This window comes from Sciurus carolinensis, chromosome 12 (assembly GCF_902686445.1).
Source record: "Sciurus carolinensis chromosome 12, mSciCar1.2, whole genome shotgun sequence".
NCBI lineage: Eukaryota > Metazoa > Chordata > Mammalia > Rodentia > Sciuridae > Sciurus > Sciurus carolinensis.
Window position 1 is genome coordinate 32,659,228 of NC_062224.1, and position 7,166 is coordinate 32,666,393.

Genomic DNA, 7,166 nt, shown 5'->3' on the forward strand with positions numbered 1-7,166 from the left:
TTGTTGAAGAGGCTATTGCTGAGGGCTGTCTTGGACAAGATGGCACCTGGCAGTGAGCCAAAGGGCGCTGGCTGCCAAAATGAGGAAGTACCTAAAAGGCTGTTAATTGTTACTAGTTCCTTGGAGACTTATGACGTGTTAACACCAGGCTAAAGGATTGACTATCTAAAATCATGCCACGTGTGGACAGTTTATGATTTATATAGTGTTATGCTGGCATTCCCCTACATGCTCTCCTGCATGAGAGAAAACTTTGCTATGATTGGCTGATAAGCTAGGAGCCTGGGGGAGGAGAAGGAGGAGAGAAGAAAAAAAAAAGCAGGAAACAGAGAACCAGGGAGGGCACAATAAATCTCATCAAACTGAAGATTAGTGGTGTCTCCTTTCTCCGCGCTGGTTCCGCTGGACGGAACAGGCTATCTTTTCTCCATTGTATGTTTTTGACTCCTTTGTCTACTATGAGACAACTGTGCTTTTGCAGGTTTGTCTCAGTGTCTTCTATTGTGTACTACGGGTGTACTTGTCTATTTTGGTGCCAATACCATGCTGTTTTTGTTACTATTGCTCTGTAGTATAGTTTAAGTTCTGGTATTGTAATACCGCCTGCTTCACTTTTTCTGCTCAGGATTGTTTTGTCTATTCGAGGTCTCTTATTCTTCCAGATAAAGTTCATTGATTTCTCTATTTCTAAGAGGAATGTCATTGGGATTTGAATTAGAATTGCTATGAATCTCTATAGCACCTTTGGTAGAATGGCCATTTTAACAATATTGATTTTGTCTATCCAAGAACATGGAAAATCTTTCCATCTTCTAAGGTTTTCTTCAATTTCCTTCTTTAGTGCTCTGTAGTTTTCATTGTAGAGGTCTTTCACCTCCTTTGTTAGACTGATTCCCAAGTATTTTATTTTATTTTTTGAGGCTATTGTGAATGGAGTGGTTTTCCTAATTTCTCTTGCAGAGGATTCATTACTTATGAATATAAATGCATTACATTTATGCATATTGATTTTATATCCTGCTACTTTACTGAATTTACTTATTCTAGAAGTTTTCTAGTGGAGAAAACTTATCTCCACCAATTCCAGCACTGGAAACTGCAGCAGACTGACAAGCAGATGCAAATGCACTCCACAGATAACCATCTCCAGCTCAGCCATCGAATGCTCAAAGGTAGAGCACCAGAGGAGAGATAGAACTTTGGTGAGGAATGGTCATGTTAGCATGGAATTGTGCACCATGAGGACAGCCCCGCAGAGTGGCAGGTGGCAGGCAGAGGTGAAGACACAAGTCAAATTATCCCATGAGAACATGAAGCAGGAGGGAAGGGGCTTCCTCAGAAACTGGAAAGTTTGAGGATAAGTGACTGGAACATAGCTACATGGAACCCCTGACAGTAACAGCCTCAAACAGATTGTGGATTGAAGTGTGAAAGAGAAACCTCTCCTAACCATCAATTCTATGCTGGTCAGCAAGGGGGTAAGGCTCCGCCTACCATGGGTGCTGCTCCGCAGGTGCCCCAGGAGACACGCACTTCAGCCTCATCATGAACCAGAGAATAAACTGCTAAACATCCTCATAAGGAGTAAAAACAACAGGCTCTATTTTTCTAGGGCAACATTCAGCAGTAGAGTACACCACAGCTACATGTGACTCTAGTGACTAATCTCAGCAAGATCAGTGTCGCATGAAAAAGCTTTAGCGGAAAGCACACAGAAGCAGTGCGGAATCACACAACAAGGAGGTACTTTAGAGTAAATTGAGAATGTCCTAATGTGGTCTGTGCCTAATTTAGTGCCTATTGGCCTCAGCTCATTGAGGTTCCTGAAGGTGATCAAAGGGAAATGACTCTACAGTCAGAGTGACTGCAGTGTGAGTGACTGAGCTCCTCAAAGAAACTCTCCAGTGGTTCCTCAAAGAAGAGGAACTCCACAGGACAGCCTTTCCCCTGGGTGTGTCCTCAGCACCCCAAGGCACAGACATGTTCCTCAACACCAGTGAGGCTGTGTCCCAATAAATCTACCATAAGTCAAAAATACACCAAATCCATCTAACCCACTGCACCTCTCAACCACATGGGGCCCTGAGGAGGTCTCCATCTCAGCAGAAGGTGACTGGGAGTGGCACCCCACCTCTGCCTGCACATTGCACATCTCCAACGTGGCAAAAGAGCAAAATTCAAAGTAGTTTCTATTGAAAGTGCCTCAGCTTTGCACCATTGTAAAGTTAAAAAATTATAAGCCAAAGCACTATAGGCTGGGGACTCCCTGAAGACACTGAGGCTTGGGGAGGGGGAACAGACAGAGAGCCCAGAGTGCATCCTGGATCTTGTATCTGGTCCCTTGTTTCCTTTTCTGGAGTCTGGCGAGGGAGTTGTGCTGAACCAGGAGGCCCTGGGCTGTGGAGCCTCAGGCAAGCCTGCTGTGTGCTGGACATTTCCTTTGGCTGAGAGGGGAACAGACCCTAGAGCATTAAGTTGATGTGGGTGGACCCTGGGCACTTGTGCTTGAAGAGTGGCGGGTGTCTGTCAAACTTTATGAAAATGTTAGTTTTCCAGGGGATCTTTGGCCAGGTCTTAGACTTCCCCATAAACAAGTTTCTGGGTCATCGGTCCCCAGCACTGTAAGTCCCTTCCTCTCCTGGTGCCTGAAACCCCCTGATCAGTGAAGTCTTTCTCCTGCAATCAGAGACAAAGATACAGAAAGGGTGTTGACAATAAGCTTCACCTGCCTGGTGGGAGCAGACAGCCGTGCTGCTGAAAGACTGAATAAAGGCTGAAGGGACAAGAATTACCTGCTTCCCTGGGGCAACGCCAGGTCAGCAAGGCTCAAATCAAGAACCTAAGAGCGCCATGGGGACCGGGCAGTCACTGGAATCCAAACCACTCTTCACAGGAGTAGTAAACCTCCACTTGTGCCACTCACTGGTTCATGTCTCCTCCATGGTCTCCCCAAACCCACAAGCCTGAGTTTCAGAGCATCATGCAGCCTGATCTGAATTGCAGTCCCAGGGAGAGGGGCCCCTAGGACAGTGGCCCTGTCAGAGCAGGCTGAAGAGCATGTGGTCAGACACAGCTGTGTCCCACAGGGTTAGCAGGCAGACACTGCCTGTGTGGCAGGCCCACTCCTGATTCCAAGGACAATCCATACCACTAGGCACTACAGGCTGCTTCCTGGACTGCTGTGCTACGGTGAACCCCTCAGAAGCCTCAGCCTGTCAGACTCTCCACCCTCACGGAGTCTAGGACTCTGCCTCTGTGGCACTAGTGCTGGCAGGTTAAATCTCTGCAGAGTGTTTTTGGCCATCTCTTCCATAAGTTGTAATTGCTCCCTGGGCAGGCCAGTGCCCTTCTGCTCACCTGTTTTTCTACTACTTTTCCCCAAATCTCACATATTCCAGGTGCTTAATAAGGAGCAAATGAGGGGTTAGGGATCTAGGAGGGCCAAATAAATTGGTCAGCTGCTCAGTTTTCTACTAGGTCCTTCCCACCCAGAGGGGCAGGCTCCACCTATCCTTTTGAGGACAGGGTGTGGCAGGAAGGAGGACAAAAGCAGCATCTACCAGGGCTCCTTTTCCAGAATCCCCCCTGAAGAGCAGGAGGTTCTCCAGTCAGTGACAGTACAATCACAGCAAGGAGAGAGGTGCCAGTCCCCTATGCTCTGACCAGGGACCCTTCCTTGCTGTGGCATCCCAAGGAGGCACTATTCAATGGGGTCCTGCTCCCCAGGGTCACTGCTGTGCCCTAGGGCAGCCCTGAAAAGGCCTCCAGCTTTTATCTGGTCACAAGTGCCAACAGGTAATACAGACAAGAGTCAATGACCCAATTTTAGAGGTGAAGAGTTTCAGACCAGCGCCTGGTTTCACGGTGCACATCGAGGGACGTCACAGGTAACACACTCCTGGAAGTCAGGTGGTCTCCCATTACCCAGTCACTCCTGTGCAGGCAGAGGCTGCACTTTAAGGTGAGTGTTCTCAGGGCCTTCCTGACATGAACCTGGTGCACTACAGGAACAAAGGGATTCAGGGAAACGATGTGGTAATTTGGTTCTGATTGGGTTGTTCTTGCTGGTAGTCTTCCATAGTTAAATCCTAAGAGTTTTTACCTCAGGTTGAATTGGTAGAGAAAGAGAGGGCGAGGGACAGGGAGGGAAGGACACGGGGAGAGATCAGAGATGCAGGGAGACACTGATGCCCCTGCAGGTCAGTCACATGTTCTGCCTTTGGGTTTGGAGCTAACCCACTCACTCCGTTCTCCTCCCTTTGACTGTCACAGGGACTCACACCTCTCCAGGACAGCTTAGCCCCACCTTGGCCCCAGGCTCTTTGCTCTCAGTCCAGCCCTCACACCTTCCCCAACAGGCCCCAGGAAGAAGGAAAGAGTCAGTGACTGGAGAGACGCCTGGACCTGAGCTCTTCTCCCAGGGCTCTGAGTCTTTGACATGATTCATAAGTGGGATTGTGCCGGGGTCCAGCCCTAGCAGCAGTCGGGGGTCCGAGGCGGATGAGAGGTGTCAGTGCAGTGGAGAAACAGTACACAGAGACACCAAGTTTTCTGAGGCTGAGTCTGAATCTTTATTGTTCACAGAGTCTTTTTGTATGTTTTTTCTTTGCTATTGATTACATCATTTCATGGTTAATACAAGGAAATGTTAAGTAAAAAGTCTTCAAGAGTATAATTAATGATCTTATTCAATAAACATGTTTACTGTATGATAGCTTAAAAAGAAAAACAGTTCCCAGCAAGGTAGAGGGCACCATGCTCCATTTAGTTTTAATTTCCCTGGAAGAATGTAACATTAAGTTTCTGTAGAAGTTATTCCTTCCAAAAACTCTAATGTTAGTTGTGAACAGTGGAATGTTTTTGTTATTACTAGCAGAGAATAAAGGAATCAGCTTATACTTAATATGTATTCTATTTCATGTACTCAATGATGGACTAAACTCTAAGTAAACATAGGAAGAATACAAATTTTACTTAGGATTAACCCATTTATTTATTAAGTTGGAAAAATGTCCTTAAACTTAATCATAAACACTAAGAAAGCAATGAAGACCAAACACTACATCAAAGCTCAGAGGAATACACTCACATCGTTATATACAACTTTTAGAGAATTTGTATACTAAAAGAAATCACATACTCCTTACAAATTTGAGCAAATCATAATTGATTATTTATAATTTCATCTAAGTATTAATATTAAACTTTATTGTATGTTATTTTGTGTTCCAGCACCATGAAATCTCCCCAGTATTCTCTATAATCTGAATCTAAGGATATATTGATTATTAGTATTAAAACCAACTGCACATGGAGACATGCCATGCCTATGGCCCCCAAGAGGGAGGATGATTTTTCAACAGAACGGTGTCAAGTGTTGAATCCTCTACTCCAACAGAACTGTGTCAAGAGTCGGAGTGGTAGGAAATAGATGTGGCAGGATTGACCTGCATGGTTTTCAGTGGCCAAGGTGTAAGATCTGCATGCCTTAAAACAAGCACCCCACACTGGCTCAGGCTGGGTGAGAACCACAGAGATTCCAGGCACTGGTGATAAGGACTAACAGACTCCTCAGCTCAGGGGAGCCAGGGTCTCCTTGTCTTTACCCATGATCTGAGACTGCCATTCACCTGGTCAGTGAGCACACCTGCAAGCGACCTGCCCCACAGTACACCTGCAGGGCAGGGCTGGTGCTCCCCAGGACTCATCCCCTGTCTTCTGAGGGAGGAGCAGGACCATCCCTGCTCCCACACAGAAATCAGTTCAGGGAATAAAACAGTTTTCCCAGGGTCACACAGCACACAGGTGGAGGAGCTGGGGCTTAGATCTAGACACATTCACTCAGAGTTCAAAGGGAAAGGAGAGAAGAAGGAGGCATCCAGTTCACAGGGAGAGCTTGGGAGCCCTGTACAATGCTTACTGTGCCCCGAGGAGAGGTGCTCCCTATCAGACTCCCCCCAGACCTTCACTGAGAACAGGCCTACATCTCTACTGTGTTTGAGCATTGTAAAATCTGGGGTCTAGGTGCAGCAGCAGGCAGCACCAGCCCGCTCCCCATGGATACCTGACAGAGCTGTGCAGGCTCCTCAGAAGGCCAGGCCAGTGGTCCTGAAGGATGCACAGGCATCTGTGAGCAAATGTTCACTACTAGGTCCTGGCAGCTGGAGCTGGGAGCTGAGGCCAGCCCAGATGGTGGGTGAGATACAGGCTTCCCTGTGGGCTCTCCTGCCAGCCTGGTCTGTGACTTATTGCTCTCCTACCAAGCCTCCAGCACAGGCTGGGTGAGCCCACAGGAGTGACAGTTTGCACAATTGAAGGTGGTGAGAAAACAGAAACCAGCACCCCTTTGGAGTGAGACTCTTGGTCTCACATACAGTGCCCTTGCCCATTATCTATGCACTGAAGATGACTGGGAACTCTGCCCTCCTGTACTGGCAAGGCATATGCCTCCAGCCCTTGGTGAGAAGGCTGCCCCAAGATGCTTCCCTGATTGCCAAGCAAACTTTCTCATGGCAGGAATGCAAACAGCTCCATACCAGTTAGCTTAATGTGGAGTTGGAGGTGGACCACTGTCCATGTTCACACACATTGTGTCTGCCACATCTTCCAACTGATCACTCAGAAACCTTGGGCCAACCAGCATCTGCATGATCCTTCTGGTCATACTGGTGTGGCTTTCTTAGTGGTTTGCATAAATTATACACAAGGGTACAAAAACTGCAGGACACAGGCTCTACCTTAAGGGATGTGTTCCCTCCAGCTCACAGTCGAGGGGACCTGTGGCTGTGTGCAAGGCTCCAGCAATGCCTCCACAGTGGGAGCACTTTCAGTACAGCCCCTCAGAGGAATGCAGGCTGTCCCTCTGTCCTGTCCACCCACTCTGGTTCCCAGAAGCCCTCCCAGCACAGAAGCCCCAACCTAGCACCAGCAGGAGACCAAGAAGTAAATGCCCTGTGACGTGGCTGCTGGGTCTTATGCGCTCAGGGCCAGATTCATGTGCTGGGGCAGATTCACAGGTTCCAAGGTCCTCCCCCATTGGAAAGCTCCACAGGCCATGCAGAAAAAGGACCTTGACAACAGGGAACCTTCAAAATGCTCTGCCAAGAGCTAGATAACACAGGCAGCAAGTATCTCAGGCTCCCTGGGCCACACAGTCCGTCATATAT